Source organism: Hemicordylus capensis, chromosome 4 (genome assembly GCF_027244095.1).
Source record: "Hemicordylus capensis ecotype Gifberg chromosome 4, rHemCap1.1.pri, whole genome shotgun sequence".
Classification (NCBI taxonomy): Eukaryota; Metazoa; Chordata; class Lepidosauria; order Squamata; family Cordylidae; genus Hemicordylus; species Hemicordylus capensis.
The window spans coordinates 249,895,454-249,914,040 of NC_069660.1; positions in this window are offsets into that span (position 1 = coordinate 249,895,454).

Consider the following 18,587-nt stretch of genomic DNA (forward strand, 5'->3'; position numbering starts at 1 on the left):
TCTTGTCATGCAATCTCTCTCTCTCTCTCTCTCTCTCTCTCTCTCTCTCTCTCTCTCTCTCTCTCTCTTTTCTTTCTAAGACTGAATGCACCAGTAAGTCAGAATCTCATAATAGTGAAGATACACATTTGTCATATGTTATTGCCCTTAATGTATTTAATGTTGGTTTTAGTTGTATATATTTTATAGCATACTATCAATGGTGCATTTCAGAATTTCATAAATGGAAAAGACAGATCTCAGTCCAAAGGAACTTACAGTCTAAATTTGGATAGTGGGGGGAAGACAACCAAAGGAAAGGAGGCGTGGGAGAGGCAAGGGTAATAAGGGATGACAGGGAGCAAATGTAATTGTTGGAAATTCTCTGTTGTGAAAGAATCCCTTTCTCATTATAGCAGAGTGCACAGAGGCACAACACAGCGGATCTAGTTAGGCATGCGTGTATGCTGAGAGTAAAGTAACTTGGAGCCAATTCATAGTTTCAAATCAATATATAAGGCATTTATTAGGAACTCCATTCTAGATAGGAAAGTGAGGAGTTAGGATCTTTAATCTATCTATCTAGCTGGATGCATATGGATTCTGCATCTTCTCTGCACATATGGTGCAGGGAGAGAGGCTTGCCATGTTGCAAGGTAGAAGAGCAGGTAGGGAAGAGAAAGGAGAGGAAGGAAGTTAGTCCCTGAGATTAGCAATCTACATATCAAAGGGATAGTATCAGAGCAGTGGAGAAGGGATGACCAATTTCTTGACCCTCTAGCCCTCTGACTCAGTCTGTCCTCCACTGTCTGAGACGAGACAGCGCAAAGTCCTTAACTTCCAACAGTAATAGCACATCCTTAGGCTTGGTTTGCTTCAGTTGGGGAGGAGAACTCAAAGATTAAGTCAAAGGCTTTACAGTAAAGGTGGATCTTGAGCTGGGAGAGACAGGGGCTATTTTAATGTACACATATATACATTATATTGCACACATGTCATGTGTACAGTGTGTATACAATGTTGAACATGTGTAAGAGCCAATCGGGATGAGGGGATCCGACCAGTTCTGGATGTGGTGGCACTCCCATGAAAGAACAGGTGTGCAGCTTGGGGGTGTTGATGGACCCAGCTCTGCTTTTTGAAGTTCAGGTGGAGGTGGTAGCCTTTGCACAACTTTGGCTAGTGCACTAGCTGCACCCCTTTCTCGAGAAGGCAGATCTGGCCACAATTATCCATGCCAGTAACATCATTGCTGGATTACTGTAACATGCTCTATGTGGAGCTGCCCTTGAAGAATATTCAGAAACAGCATCTAGTGCAAAATGTGGCAGCTAGGATTTTATCCATCTCAGTTTTTAGAAAGCAAGTGAAATCTTGGCTTTTTATCCAGGCTATTATATGAGTGTTGTTTATGTTGCTGCTGCTCTGTATTTTATGGTCCTATTGTGTATGTTTTTTAAAAAACTTTTAATTAGATTTGTATTTTTATATTCCAATTTAATATTTTCATTGTGTAACTTTTATTGTCTTATATTGTTTTAAATGTTTTGTAAACCACCTTAGGATTGTTTTAATGAAAGACAGTATAAAAATTTAACAATAAATAAGTTATTCACACGTGTGTTTTTTAACACACATAGAGCACTATGCATAATCTGTACCCTACATTTGAGAAATCTAATTCCTGAGTCCTTGTTCAAAATGAACACATGTACATTCATTCACCATGTATGTTGTATATGTGTACAACTTCCAGACTTCCAGGTCCCATACAAAGCCTCCCTCTCAAGTCACAGAGCCCCCAGGGCTTGTTCAAAGAACACAGCAGCCTGCACTGTTTCATTAATACATCCACTGGAAATATTTTTATCTCACCTTTCCGTCTCACAAGCTTCGACTCCCAAGGTTGCTCAAATACAAATACATAGCAAATTAATCAAAATTAGTAACATTCTTTAAAAAAAAAAAAAAGCAACAGCATAAAAGCCAGATCAAAAAAGGAAGGGGACAATTTCCAGTCTTTATTCATGTCAAAGTCATGGTGAAACAATCTCTTTCTGAATGCCGACTAAGATGGTGCCAAATGGGTTTCCCAGGGCAGAGTGTTCAGTTGCCTGGGGGCCCTGGCCACAGCATAGACGGCTCTGGGCCCAATATGCACCAACCATTTTTCTGCTGGCAGCAGGAGACGGAACAAGGCCTCCATCGAGGAGGTATGCTTCAAAAATTAGGCAGGATCATCCACCCTGCACTACCCAGCAGACTGGCTGGGGATACGTTTGACAGCAGCAGGGGTTTCTGTAGCAGCTGTCAAATCTTGGCCTCTCTGTCCTGGCCACACCAAAATGTTTCTTGTGAGCAACTTACAAAGAAAGCTCTGGCCTTTGTGACCCCACTGGTTGTCAGTATAATACTACCATTTTATATCCTTTTTAATGATCCCACTGTGGCCACAAAAGTAGGTTGTAATCTATACCAGCATAAGCTGTGTTAAAAGATATTTATCTTGAACTGGAGCCACTGAATTTGAGTCTTCAACACTGCAGTTGAAGACTCACACAGCTATCCAAATGTACATTGAAATCAGTGAGACTTAACTGTAGAATACTGGCTGAACCATGCCCTAATTGTTTTGTTGCTGTGGCTTATTCCTACAAGTATAATGCGATGACCAATAATAATAAGTCCTTTTGGTGCATGTTATTTTATGCTTTTTGTTCCTCTTCATTTTTCTCACATAGAAATCTAGATTCCCCTTTCCTCATCACTCAAGAGCTAAATATTTAGCATCAGTTCATGCAAAAGTTGCTTTGATCTTTGTGTAAATAAACTGGCTCTCTTTCTCCCATAAGACTCTTTTTTATGTATGAAACAGGATTTCTTTCATCAAAGTAGTTTGTTGCATCTCTGTGAACATCAATGTGTATTTATTTGGAACTTCAAGAAAGATATATCTTACACACAGGAAATACACGAACCACTGTAAATGGCAATGTGACTCATTCAATGAGAAACTTGGGTAACCAAGGAACTAATTCTTCCTGCAATATTGTGCCAAGTAGGCCTGCTATGAATAGCATCTGTTCTGAAGAGACAGCAACAAAACACACCAGACAAAACACATATTCATGTTGGAGATGGAGTTCCAGTGCATCAACCTTTTGCACCAACTACCCTAATGACCTCTAAGGGCATTTGGAGCAGAGGTAGCTAGTGAGGGTCTCCTTACCTGTCCCTGCTTGCCTCTGCTCTATGACCCCTGCTTTGACTCCTCAGGTACTTCCTTTAGTGAGTCAGTCCTCTTCCTTTCCTCCTAGAGACAAGATGGTAACATCTCCCTCCCTCCCTCCCTATTCATTTTGTAGCTGATAGATGGATAGGTCTTTCCTGTCCCTAATGCATTTCACCAATAAACTAGTTAAGTAACTTAGACTCTATAGTGATCTCCATGCATGTTACTTAAATAGCTGCCACAACTAAACTCTGTAACTGGTGTGGTAGCTTCCTTGGTGTTTTGCTAAATAATCACAGAACTACAAGAATTCAAGCATACAAAATATCCTCTTAGATACTTAAATGATAACATTTTAAGAGTATATCTGTATGATTAGTGGCCTCAGAATGCTTCCCCCGCCACCTAGCACAGTGTCACTTACAAATAATCAATATTTATGTTGTCAGATCACTCCACTTGCATTGTCCCGATGACCACATCTCTGTGATAAAAATAAAAGCAAATAATGGTGGGTTGTTTCTTTGGTTATGGGAGTATGTCTGGAGGACTGCCACTTCTCCCTACTGCTCTCAGCTCTGAGCCAGTCTGGGGCCTATTGTTCAATAATGCTAATTTAAAGCTGCTTGCTTTATTTCAGTTTGTGAGTGAAATAAAGTGAAATTCTTAGTGACTGCTTTCATTTATCAATCAAAAATGATTTTTAAAATTCATGGTACATATCGTAGCACAGGTTGCTGTGTACAGTCTGACACCCCCCACAGGCTGGTGTGCCATGGTTACATTCAGGTAGGTATGTACACAGAGACAGGAAGAGAGGGAGGGTGTGTGGTTCACATAATCATTGGATCTAGGCTTAAAGTTGGTAACCAACATTAGCATGATTGTGTGAACCCAGTACCAAGATTGCTGATGTCAGTTTGTATCCTGAGATGAATCTCAGATTCCTGCCATGGCATGGGTTCATACAATCATGCCAATGTTTGAAACTAGACTTTAAAACTAGACTCAGATGATTGTGTGAACGAGGCCAATGAGAGAGAAGGATGAGGGGGGAGGAAAGAGAAAGGTCGATGTTGTGTGCTATGAAAGCTGGTGTTTTAGTAGAATAAAAGGGGCTTCAGTGCAGAGCTTTGACTATTTTGGCTACCCCAAAAATATGCAGTGCTGCCCCTGGAACAAAATCCATCAAAAGCCAATATCGGTATCACCCTCATCACATGGATTGCATCTCTGTGGTGACTTTTCCAACCCAGAGCATAATATTTTAAGCAAATGTCATTGGTAACATGGGTGTAACTATGATCAGGCAAGGGTAGACAGTTATCTTGGGGAGCCCTGCCTCGAGGGGCCCCCCAGAGACTAGGGATGTGCACGGACCGGTCCGGAGGCCATTCTATAGGCGTCCAGACACGGGTGGTCCGGTCCAGCAAGATTCGGGTGGGGGTTTCCATTAAGGGCGGGGGGGGCTTTACTTACCCCTCCCAACAATGGTGCCGTATTTAGTTGAGCAATTGGGCAGCAGGATACCTCCCTGCTGCCCGCTTCAGTCCCCGCTTGGCTCCTTATGAATTAAGAATCGGGTGGCAGGATACCTCCCTGCCGCCCCCTTCAAACCCCGCTTGGCTGGCGGCCGCCCCCTTCAATCTCCCTGCTGCCCCCAATCCCCCTGCCGCCCCCTTCATTCCCATTTCTCCATTGAAATTGGGCGGCAGGATAACTCCCTGCCGCCCCTTTGCCTGCTCAAAAGCCAAGCCAGCAAAGGGGCAGCAGGGAGTTATCCTGCCGCCCGATTTCAATGGAGAAGTGGGAATGAAGGGGGCGGCAGGGGGATTGGGGGCAGCAGGGAGATTGAAGGGGGCGGCCGCCAACCAAGGGGGGTTTGAAGGGGGCGGCAGGGAGGTATCCTGCCGCCCGATTCTTAGTTCTTAAGGAGCCAAGCGGGGATTGAAGCGGGCAGCAGGGAGGTATCCTGCCGCCCGATTGCTCAGCTAAATATGGCACCATTGTTGGGAGGGGTAAGTAAACCCCCCCGCCCTTAATGGAACCCCCCACCCCAGTGCCGGACCGCAGCTCTGTGGTTCCATGCATACCCCTACCAGAGACATATCACATGACTCCCCATTGCCCACCTGCCCAGCCCCAAGGCCCCTCAGCCACTTGCCCTGTTTGCCCTCTCTCCTGCTTGCCCTCTTGGCCAGCAATATAAGCAGCCTGCAAGATGCTATAGCACCTTCTATACCTGCCTCTCAGCTGATCAGTGGCTCCCAGAGAGGCCTCTGTGCAGGCCTTGCTGAAGCCTGAAGCTCTCCAGGAAGCAAGCAAGGAAGGAAGGAGGCAGGCAGAGTGGCCAGCCTCAGTTCTCTGCAGACCCTCTGCCCAGCCCAGCCAGCCCAGCCTTTGCCAGTAATGGAGGTAGAATGTGAATTCCTTTTTGTGGTTAACCCCCACCCGGATATATAGGGTTCTGCTTGCCATAGGGCTTTGATATGGGAGAAGTCTCTGGATATTTAATTTAAAACAGATTGGAAAATTTGCTGGCTTTTTTTTTTTTAAAAAGAACTATCTAAAAACTATAAGCAGAAAATTACAAAAACTTCTGGAACAAACAATATTATATTTATATGTATTCATTCATTCATTCATTTATAAATGCACTTATGTTCATGTTGTTTTGCAGCCCAGAAGGTCTGAGTGAGAACTGTGAAGCATGTGTGGTGCTTTTATTTTATTTTATTTTTTCTTTAGAAATGTCAAGCTGGTTGGACATGTCCAAAAACCTCACTCACACTATTTACACTGTATGTCATCACTCAGTATGATTCTGTAATGATATGAAATGTTAAGGAGGCCCTGCACATGCTGATTTGCCCCCCAGCCCCACACCCCACTAGGGACGACCCTGTTTCTGAGCACCTGCAGAAAGTGGTTTTTATCTCAGTACAGTGAGAGACCAGAACCAGCCCTACTTCCACATCAGGGAGCAGGGAGAATGACTTTTAGGACAGAGGGCATAACTTCAGGAGCTCCTTGAGCCCCAGCATGTCTCATCTATCTTAAAATTTTACCAAGAAAAGACAGATACGTCATTCTCTCCCCCTCTCACTTTTTCTCCTGAGGAATGGTGCTAATTCTTGCTCTTTTCTCGATTTCTCCCCACCTATCTTCCTTGCTTCAGTGGGACTTACTAGTCTCCTATAGGGAGCAAAATATGCTGGGAGCACAAATTAGTTTGGTTTGGTTTACATCCCTGAGCATGTGCAATCCTATAAGCACTTACCAGGGAAGGATCTCAGACAGCTGAATGCAATGGAGTTTATTTTTAAGTAGACATGCTTTCCTTGCTAGTAAGTCCTTTAAGTTTCAATGAAATGTACTTCCAGCTAAATGTGGTCCGATTTGCTGCCTAAGGCTGCAATTCTCCACACACTGGGAGGCTTTACTGTGAAACTGAAATTGTCCCAAAGAACCAATGCAAAATAGTGGATTTTTTTTTTAAACTCTGGATATAAATCAGGCTACATGAGCAGTGAAAAACCTAAATTGCGTGTGAACTGCTCCCCAATAACTCACAGGGACTTCAGGGTAAATCTGGCCAACATATGAATGCAGCACCTCCATTCCAGAGGAGATGTTTGTTAAAGGGCTTTAAAAGCCACATATGAAAAACTTCCTGGAATCAAACTTTACTGAATTTGTTCAGAATTCTGAGAAAACATACACAGGCTCACACTGCATGGTTGAAAGTCTCCTTTGCTAATCTGCAGCAAGGGGCCCATTTTAATAATTAGTGTTTCTAGTGTGTTCTAGCATTAAAAGTAGCACAAATATATAGTATTCAATGTATATCACTATATATAGTGAAGTGTGCATGTGTGTATTCAGTGAAATGTATTTCCAGGCAGCATACTTATTTTGAAATATCAGACTTAAATCCTTGGGGACCTGGGATGTATGGAGGCCCTGGACTTTGAGGGGGACATTTTAAAAATCTCATCTCTGGGCCCACTCCAACCTTGCTATTCCCCTGATTGGTAAAGATCACAGGTGATGAGGCTTGCAACAATGCAGTGGTCTCAGCATCTCATACAATGAAATCCAATGTGAAAGTCAGGGTTCCTCTGAAGGAGAGAGATACATATGATGAGCTTTCTTTCTTTTCTTTCTTTTTTTGAACTAGGGTTGTCACTGATTTTTATTTTTTTAAAGCTCCTTCTAAAAAGAAATATCAGGATTTTAAAGGGAAGTTGAATAGGTTTCTGTAAGGCAAGTCAAACATCTAGGCAGTTTCTGCACATACCTTCCAACATCATTCTGAATGATACAACTAGAGAATGGGAAACATATGTTATCTAGACTACCTTTGTAATTAAACTATCTTCTAGAAGTTTGGCAAACTTTTTAAAGCTTTTAAAAGTTTTAACAATGAAGAAAATATCACAAGCTAGGTATGAAACCACATACCTTCCATTTTTTGGAAGGGCGGTATAGAAATCAAATGAATGAATGAATGAATGAATGAACAGAAAGAAAGTATTTTGGATTACTTTAGAAAATCCCGAGAACCATGTTGTTTCCAAGATACCCTCCCCCTGACATTTGGACCTATCTTTAGTCATCTTGTGGTGGACTATACCCATATGCCCTGGTTTTGTGAATGGTTCAATTTATGTTCAGATTGTGAGGGAATTATGCATTCTTAAGCACTTCTGAACATGGGTTGCTCCATGATCTGAATATATATTGTGCCGATCAGATGAAAAGCACATCAATATCTGTCACAACATGATTAAGAAAATTCTTTACTGGGGAAAATATGGTTAGATTTGATGTGAATCTGCCTTGATTTTTATGAGGGGAAATTACCACTCTTGTGATCTTTCCAAGCCAGCCCACTGGGAACTAATTCCTACTATTGTGTTCTTCAGCTCACCACCCATGCAGCAAACACATCTTTGTACACTAGAAGACTCATTTATTGTGTTTCCCCCCTCTAATGACTTACTATTTCATACTGAACCATCCAGTTGTAAAGCCAATTTTCATAGCTTCAATGCATCTGAGTATCCTAAATTGCACTTGTGAAGTTGTGAAATATTTTTAATTGAATCAAGCCCATGAATTATAATGTCTACAAAAAAGGGACAATAACATGGTTGTTTTGCTTTATATAATTTGCATATAAGCTAATCACTCTCCTCAGGTGCTGTTCTTATAAGTTCTTTTTGACAGTGTTATTTTTGCTTGAGTAATATTTTGTAATTAGCCAAGGGTGTGTTCAGTGGATTATATTCCTCTGGAGAGGGGGGTTGGTGCAGAATTTACATTTGCCTTGCAGTACTGCAATCTGCCCGGAAAACCCTGCTTTTTAATTCTAAATGTGTAAGAACGGACCATGCTACTCATGGAATTAAAGGCACTTTGCACATGATCAGAGCGACTTTTATTAATTTAGTCATTTCACATATTTAAATATCTCACCCTTCAATTGAAACCAAATTCTAAGGCTGAGGCCTGGCACAAACCGTACTCTAGGCGTATTTTATAATTCTGACTTGTGAATAAAGGTATTGTCCATTGTAACCTCCTAAGTCTCACTTGAGAGTCCAAGTGATCAAACAGCTTATAAAAAAGAAACAAAATTGATCTTCAGTTAATCATTTATCAAAAAAAGATTAGTAAAAGTCAAGCCTACTTGATCCTGAAAGCGATTTGAGCTTATGAATGCTTTAAGCAGGATTGTAGCTTGGTCCAGGCAAGCAATTCTTTCAAACAGCCCCCAGTTTTTAACTATCACATAAGCTCTTACCAGATGTTATCTGAATGTAGGGAGGGGAGTGGGCTTGAACATCTTTGACCTCCAAGTATTTAGTATAAAGTCTGAAAAGGTGTCCATTTGTACAGCTGTACATGCAGAAGGTTTTTTTTTTTAATGTAATTGGGATCCTGAAAAGGCAGTGCTCCATATTGTATGTTTTATTTCCCCCCAGATTTTATGCTGAACACATGAAAGTGAGGCTTGTATAATTGTCTCCTCCTCCCTCTAGCATCTACAAATCCACCTGTAAATTTGTCAGTGGCTAGTGTTCCCAGCCCTCCAGTGAGCAGGAAACCCAGTACTACACAGATCTTCTCACCTGAGGTCTCAATTCCACTGCCATTTTTGAGAAGGTAAGAAACAGGAGGAATCCTTCCTGAGCAGTAGGAGAGCCCCCCCCCCCCACTGTTTCTTACCATCTCCATATCCCAGTGCAAATGACAGAAGGCCTGCTTCTTACCTAGGATCTCTGCATGTGTGCCAGCAAAGGATCTGAGGGAAGAGAGGGAACTGGTGGTGACCACAAATAATGGCTGGCTAGTGAGCTAAGCCTAACTTTAAGGATCCACGCCTCCCTCCATGCATTAAGACAATGGCTGACTATAATTTCACAATGATAGTCTGGATGTCAGCCAATGTCTTGAAGATACAAAGCCAGCAGGGGAGGGGGCACTTCCCAGTGTATTGCACAGAGTGTGGCATGTATGACTATTTGCTCCATGGGCAGAAGTCATGGGTGTGTGCTCGGTGCAAGGAGCTCCTGGCCCTTAGGTAACAAATCCGTTCCCTTGAGACCAAGGTGGCAGATCTGGAGAAGCTCAGAGAGACAGAGAGGCATGTGGACGAGACCTTCAGGGATGTGATAGAGGCATCCCACTCCAGGGCTTGTAGCTCCTCTGTTGTCAGGGAGAATGAAGGTCTTGGGCAAGGAGGACATCAGTCTGAGGAAGAGGGAAATGCTCCTTTAGAAGGAACCCCTTCCATGGATGTTGAACCCATATCCTCTCGCACAGGGAATACTCCTCTTGTGGGGGGGGGCTCCTTGAGGTGGGCAATTCAAACATTAGAGGTATAGAGAGATGTGTCTGTTACCTGCCTGTTGACTGCATGGTGACTTGCCTGCCTGGTGCGAAGGTTGCGGACATCACACAGCATCTAGGTACGCTGTTAGGCAGTTCTGGAGAGGAGCCAACTCTCATGGTACACGTTGGTACCAATGATGTGGGGAAATGTAGTTTGGAGGTCCTGGAAGCCAAATTTAGGCTGATAGGTAGCATTTTGTAGTCCTTGACCCCCAAGGTAGCAGTCTCAGAAATGCTACCTGTTCCACGTGCAGGTTCAGCAAGATAGGCAGAGCTGAGGGGTCTCAATGCATGGATGAGACATTGGTTCTGGGAGGAGGGATTTAGGTTTGTTAGGCACTGGGATACATTTTGGAGCAAGCAAAGCCTGTACAAAAGGGGCAGGCTGTACTTGAACCAAGATGGAACCAGACTGCTGGCGCTTGAAATAAAAAGGTCGCAGAGCAGCTTTTAAAATGATGCCTGGGGAATAGCCATCAGGAGCTGGGCAGTATCTGGTTTGGCAAATGCCATCCCTTAAGGTGCAAGGGTGTAAATGCTTCAGATAAAACAGAAGGGGACAGAGTAGAACTAGATAAAAAGCAGACAGAAGGATGTGCTAGCTGGTGAAAGAGATCAAAGCCAAAAGAAAAACAGCATACACTAGGTAAGAGATTCAGCATATAGGTGCTTATATGCTAATGCCAGAAGCCTCTAAGCCAAGATGGGCAAGCTGGAATGCTTGGTTGCTAATGAAGAAATAGATATAGTGGGCATAACAGAAACATGATGGAACATGAGAACCAGTGGGACACTGTTATCCCTGGATATAGGCTCTGTAGAAAGGACAGGAACGGAAGCGCCTTGAAGGTGGAGTAGCACTGTATGTTAAAGAAGGGATAGAATCTAACAAGGTAGAAAACCTAGGTGGAAAGGAGTCCTACACAGAAACCCTGTGGGTGACAATACAAGGCCTGAAAGGGAACGTGCTACTGGGGACGTGCTATCACCCACCGGATCAAAACACTGACAGTGACTGAGAGTTGCAGGAGGAAATCAGGGAGGCGTCAAGGAGATGAAGGGCAGTAATAATGGGTGACTTCAATTACCCACACATAGACTGGATCCCAGTGCTAAACACTAGCAGCCTTAATATATCTTCAGATTTTAATTAAAACCATCTAGATAAGGGGAGGCTCTAATTTTGTTATAGCCTCCAAAAGTCCCAGGGCAACCCTAGAAAAAGCCAGGTTCTGAGTCACCACTGCGTGTATATATATATATATATATATATATATATATATATATATATATATATATGAGGTTCTTAACGGATTAGTTTTGCCCATCATGGATCATTTCTTAGGTGTGGGCTCCTCCTTCCACTTGTAGCAGATTAACATGTCAAGGCAATTAAGAGTTCGATGAAACTATAAAGTTTTTGCATTCTCATCCAGCTGTGTAAGTAGAACAAAGGAAAGTATTACTGTGCCTTACCTTGAGTTTCTTGACAATCATCAAAGCTTTTGCAATTATTGCCAGTGAAGAGCATATTTATTGAGACTGTTCTTTAGAAGAGACATTGTGAAAGTCATGCACAATTTCATATTGGGGATTTAATTGAGAATCACATGCCTAGACGTAGTTGTTGTTAATGGTGCTGTAATGTAAACAGAAAATTAATGTCACCCTTTGGATTTTTGTCTCTTGAAATTTCAGAATGTTTTGCAAGCATTCTTTCTGAAACACACGTTCTTGTGACCCAAATGAAGAATGTTTATTTTAATTGGTCTCATGTAGAGATATACAACTGCTAGGGTTTGTTTTTTTGCCAGAGTTATTCCTTTATCTTTTCTCTATATCTACTCATTTACTTTCCTTCCACTTAGCTTTCCACAAAGCACCATATGTTGATCTTTAAAAATAAAAGATGTTATAGATGTCACCTTTAAAATCTCTTGAAGTCCATTGTAGACTTGTATTTTTTTTCATTATTTGCTCTGCTTTATAGTAAGTTAAAGTAATGCTTTCATTTAAACAGCGTAGAGGATATTTTCAGAAGCAGAATCTCTCCTTTGTTTGTTCTATTTAGACCTCACTTTACCCACAGCAAATAAAACTGATGGGTCAACAGTGAGCTCTCCATAAAGACCAAATGGCTGGGTTACAATAGGAATGCAGCTTCCCTGGTGAGTTTATGACTTGTATCATATCACTGTCAAAACATAACATACAAAAAAGTGTCTTGTTTTTTTCAGATATGTTTTTTTGCATGAATGATTTCTTAGAAAGAATAGGAACTCCAATTCTTGCCAGAGGATTTTTGATTTGTCTTGGATAGCCCAAAATTGAGTATGCAGGACTTGTTGCCAATCACTTCCCAATGGGAAGGTGTGTGTGTGTGTGTGTGTGTGTGATCCATTTTGGCACAGGACTGTATATGACTGCTTTTCTAAGCTTCCTTGAAAATGTGCTGTATTAGAATCGCTTTCATCATGGTGTACATATGGGACATCACCTCTTTTATATGTTCTTTTTGTGTGTGCATCCAGGAAGTTTTTGGAAGGGGTGTGTTCACATATTGGCCAAATTTATCCCTAAGTCCCTGCGAGCCATTGGGAAGCACTTCACACACAATTTGGGTTTTTTTAATTGCACATTTGAGTGTAGCCTGATTGATATATGGGGTTAAAAAAAATATCCATGTTTTGTGTCAGGTTTTTTGGGCAACTTTGCCCTTGTAGTAAAGTCTCTCAGTAAACCCATGGCAAAGTCTCTCAGTAAAGCCTGCTATCTGGAAAAGCTCCAGCAGCAGCTTTGCCTGCTGGCCTCTTCTTGTCACCACTGCTGCAGCACTGCCTTGCTCTCACTCTCACTGTCCTGCTCTCTCTCTAGCACCAAGCTTATCTGTTTTGTCGCCTCCTTCAAGGGAGGGAGGGAGAAGCGGGTGGCAACCCAGGAAATGAAGTCAGGGTGGTGGTGGCAGCAGCAGGTAGGTGCCCACAGCATGCGCCAGGAAGTGATCCTTGCACTCTCTGCCCTGTGGTGCACTCATCACTGGAGGCTGTCTCTTCACATGGTCTCATAGCAGAGCCATCCATCTCCAGCTGCAACCATTACTCTCCTCCTCCCTCAGAGCCATGCTAGAGCCTGCCAGTTTCACTCAAGCAGTCAAAAAGCTGCCCTCCGTATGCATGCCCTCAGCCTCTTGTGAGCTCAGCAGATAGCGGAGGGATGAGAATGGATCCTGAGAACTAGGGCTCCAGAGATAAACATTAGGAGCCAAGCACCCCAGCCCATGGCTAACAATGCCCTAGATTTTCTTCCCATCCATTAATCTCTCTAATTCTCAGAGATTCTGAAAGGAAGTGTATTTGTGGAGGTAAGGGCAGAAGGAGGCAATTGTTGGAGATGCAGCTCCTGATGGCATAGACTCTTAGCACCAGCAACTGCATTGACCACTAGGGGCAGAGATAGTGAGCAAGAGAATTCCCTCTCTGACTAGGCTTTCTCTACTCTACTTCACTTTTGTTAGTCTCAGGTTTCAGTTTCTCATCTGAGAGACTTCCTGTTCTTCCTCCCCTTCCTAGGCATGTGGGTCTTATCTATCTCCCTGAAGGATTTCCGAAATAACTACTTCACTTAGAATGCTAACTCCATGTCTCCGGACCATATTAACTAGCAATGCTCTCCTTACTTGTGCACTTTTGCTGTGGATGGGGTAGATAAGCAAATCTCCCCTCCAAATCTCTAGAACAGCAATAATGCCATGAGTCATAGGAACATAGGAAACTGCCATACAGGTATACTGAGTCAGACCATTGGTCTATCTAGCTATTGCATACAATTCTGGTCACCACATCTAAAACATCGTAGAAGTGGGGAAAGTGCAGAAGAGGGCAACTAAGATGATCAGGGGCCTAGAGCACCTTTCTTATGAGGCAAGACTACAACACCTGGGGCTTTTTAATTTAGAAAAAAGACAACTGCGGGGAGACATGATAGAGGTCTATAAAATAATGCACGGTGTGGAGAAAGTGGATAGAGAGAAATTCTTCCCCTTCTCCCATAACACTAGAACTAGGGGTCATCCCATGAAATTGATTGCCGGGAAATCTAGGACCAACAAACGGAAGTACTTTTTCACACAATGCATAATCCACTTGTGGAATTCTCTGCCACAAGATATGGTGACGGCCAACAACCTGGATGGCTTTAAGAAGGGTTTGGATAACTTCATGGAGGAGAGGTCTATCAACGGCTACTAGTCAGAGGGATGTAGGCCACCTCCAGCCTCAAAGGCAGAATGCCTCTGAGTACCAGTTGCAGAGGAGTAACAGCAGGAGAGAGGGCATGCCCTCAACTCCTGCCTGTGGCTTCCGGCAGCACCTGGTGGGCCACTGTTGCAAAACAGGATGCTAGACTGGATGGGCCTTGGGCCTGATCCAGCAGGGCTGTTCCTATGTTCCTATGCTCCTTAACTGCAGACGGACCTCTCCAGCAGATCTCAGTGGGCGGTGGGGTTCATGACGAAGAAGGAGTTCTCTTAAATACCCAGGGCCCAAACTGTTTAGGGCTTTATAAATTATAACCATCACCTTGTATTTTGCCCAGAAACATACTGGCAGCCAATGTAGCTCCTTCAATACAGGAGTTATATGGCCTCTCCGACATGACCCAGAGAGCAACCTGGATGCCACATTCTGGACCAACTGTAGTTTCCAAACTATGTACAAGGGCAGCCCCACATTGAGCACAATGCAGTAATCAAGTCTGGAGGTTACCAGCAGATGTACTACTGTTTTAAGGTCATTCACCTCAAGAAATGGACGCAGCTGGCATATCAGCTGAAGCTGATAGAAGGTACTTCTGGCCACCACCTCAACCTGGGAGACCAGGGAGAAGCTTGGATCCAGAAGCACCCTTAGACTGCGTACCTTTTCCTTCCGGGGAAGTGTGACCCCATCCAGAACAGGCAGATCAAAATCATCTCTGGAGTTCCGACCCCGCACAATGAGTACCTCCGTCTTAGCTGGATTCAATCTCAGTTTTTTATCCCTCATCCAGCCTATCACCGACTCCAGGCAGGCATTTAGGGAGGTTATCCTTTATCCCAATGAAGCCGACATGGAGAAATAAATTTGGATGTCATTAGCATACTGATAGCACCCTGCACCAAATCTCCTGTTGATCTCTCCCAGCAGTTTCATGTAGATGTTAAACAACATTGGAGCCAATATTGAGCCCTGAGGCACACCATGCAAGAGTTCAGATTTTGAAGAACAGTAGTCTCCAAGGGACACCATCTGGAACCTGCCCAAGAGGTACGAGCAGAACCACCGCAAAGCAGTGCCTCCAACTCCCAGCCCCCTCAGATGCTCCAGAAGGATACTATGGTCGATAGTATTGAAAGCCGCTGAGAGGTCCAGAAGGACCAACAGAGTCACACTTCCTCTGTCCATTCCCAATTGGAGATCATCCATCAGGCCGACCAAGGCAGTCTCCACCCCATAGCCAGCCCGAAAGCCAGTTTGAAATGGGTCAAGATAATCAGTTTCCTCCAAGACTGTCTGGAGTTGGGAGGCAACCACCTTCTCAATTACCTTGCCCAGCCACGGAAGGTTGGAGACAGGCCTGTAGTTGTTCAAGTCCGAGGGATCCAAGGTAGGCTTCTTCAGAAGCGGTCTAATAATTGCCTCCTTAAGACAAGGAGGCATCCTACCTTCCCTCAGAGATGCATTTATAATCTCTACCAGGCCTTCTACAACAACCCCCCTGCCAGATAATATAAGCCATGTCGGGCAAGGGTCAAGAGAACAGGTGGTAAGCCACACCATTCCAGTCATCCTGTCCACATCCTCAGGAGTCACAAACTGGAACTGATCCATCCTAATCACACAAGAAGAGTCGCTGGACATCTCCACATCAGACACTGAAGTAATTGTGGAGACGGAGTCTAAGATGGCCTGAATACGAGAGATTTTCCCCAAAAAGAATTCATTAAACACATCACAGTGGGTAATCGATGGTTCCAGATTCTGATTCAAGGGAGGAAGGGCACTCACTAGCCCTCTCACAACCCTGAACAACTCCGCCGGACATGAAATGTAGTATATTTTATCGGGAAATTCTATTCACTGCTGTATTGCTTTTGTAAACCATATGCTAAACATTCTCTAATAAAAGTCAATATATTCTTAATATCTGATACGTCCTCTATTTGAGGACTATATTATTATTATTATTATTATTATTATTATTATTATTATTATTATTATTATTATTTTTAGAGGAGAGCTGGTCTTGTGGTAGCAAGCATGACTTGTCCCCTTAGCTAAGCAGGGTCCACCCTGGTTGCATCCTGGGAGACTAGAAGTTTGAGCACAGTAAGATATTCTCTTCATGGGATGGAACCACTCTGGGAAGAGCAGAAGGTTTCAAATTCCCTCCATGGCTTCTCCAAGACAGGGCTGAGTGAGATGCCTGCCTGCAACCTTGGAGAATCTGCTGCCAGTCTGTGTAGACAATACTGAGCTAGATAGACCAACGGTCTGACTCAGTATATGGTAGCTTCCTTTATTCCTATGTTACTAGGGATGTTGTAAGAATTACAAGATAATATATGCAAAATGCTCTGAACATTCAAAAGTGCTATAAAAATAAAGTAAAAGTTGAACATTCTCATCACTGGGAGGGGGGAATTGTATTTTTCCTTACCCCAAGTACTGCTTTCACTCTGAAAAACAAGACAGGTGAGTATTTCATACACCTATTAATAACATTGCATTGTGCTACTTTGCAAAGTCTTTCTTACACCTAGAAGGTGGTGCTAATTTCTGCACACCCAAGACACTATGGGCTTTATTGGCAATTTCTTTCTTTTAAGTGTTCCCAAATAAATGAGCTGTGAACAATTTGTTGAATGGATGCATGAATTTAATGGCCTATGGTTTAAAATTCCTATTAAAAGACTTTAGAAACTATCTTCACTTTGATAAATATGTTGAAATACTTCACTTTTTTCCTGATGCTGCCTGAGTCATAAGGAGGATGCATATTGAACAACCTTGACAACAAAAAACAACCCAACCTGGCCTTGATGGTTAAAACTTGAAGTCTAACTAAGGAAGCTCAGCTGTTTCTTTCCTTTTTGAATACAATAATGCGGCAAACCAATTTGATGCCTACAATGGAGTAAATGAAGTGTGGCTTTACAAATAACAAGCATTACTGACCTTATCATTCCATTTGAAATTGGTGTATTTCTGTATTTCTTTGCACTTCTCCAGTGTCTCAGTGCCCTAGGTGACCCATATTTTATTTTATTTGATGTTCATACTCTACCTGTCCATCATTCCTTCTTTTAGCTTTCATAAAATAACAAATATCAGTTATAGCAATAAAATAAAACAGTCATTATTGAGGATTAAAAACTCCTCCCTTCCTCCTCTCCACACCTACCTCCTTTGAAGTTCTGGATCACTGAGTGATTTGTTTTCCATTGGAAAAGAAGAATGTTTGCCAGGAAGAGAAGGAAACAAAAGCCTGTAGTTTTGCAGTCAGGATTAGTGATGTTAATTAGCATATATAAAATTATTTGGAGATGACTCTTCTTTAAGTAAGATGGTGTACAGCATGCAGATTAATGCACAGTAAAATAAACTACAAAGATCTATGTGGGCTGCATCTCACTTTCTGAATCTTCAGTCAGTGGGGATGGGGCTATCTATACTTGGGATCTGCAACTGGAAGCCTCAGAGCCAGATCTGGCAACATGAGGTGTACCTGCTGCCCTCCATCCAGGGTTGTGGCATGGTTGGAGTTGGCCTGGGACAAAACGTGAAGATGGGCTCTGCCTTCTTCTTCTTCAGAGAGGTGTGATAGGGAGAGCAAATAGCAAGCTGCTGTCATTGGACCCCCTCCCTCAGGAGCCCAGGGACATTTGTCCCTCCTTGTCCAGTTGTAGCTGTGCCTCTGCCTCCACCCATACGCTTCTTCTGAAAGTTTCCTGCTTGTTATCACCTGTGGCCAAAGGGCAAATTCATTTGTTTAGCAAAGTGACATTGAGCATGCTCCTTTGGTTTAGTATTTTCCCCAAAATGGATGCCAGACCCAAGGCATGTGTGAATTCTGAACAAAATAAAACCTAATTTTACTTGGCATTTCTAATGTGGCCTGTCACTCTGACAGCAAGGACTGGAAACAACAGTCATTTAGTTCTTCAAATGGTGTAAATTGAAGTACAGATATTTATAGAAGAATGGCTGCCTATTGAACAGTGATGCAGACCAGGACTGGCTCCAAATGTGGAGAGAAACTATCTCATTGCATCATTGCTAATGAACTGAGTAGAATTATCTTATTTATCTCAACTTTGTGCCATAGACTTTATAACACTTACATTGGTAACAGAAGTCCTATTCAGACATATGTTGTACACATGTCTGTACACTTGTCTGTCACTGTGCATGGTAAGGCTCCAAGAGGGAGGAGGTGT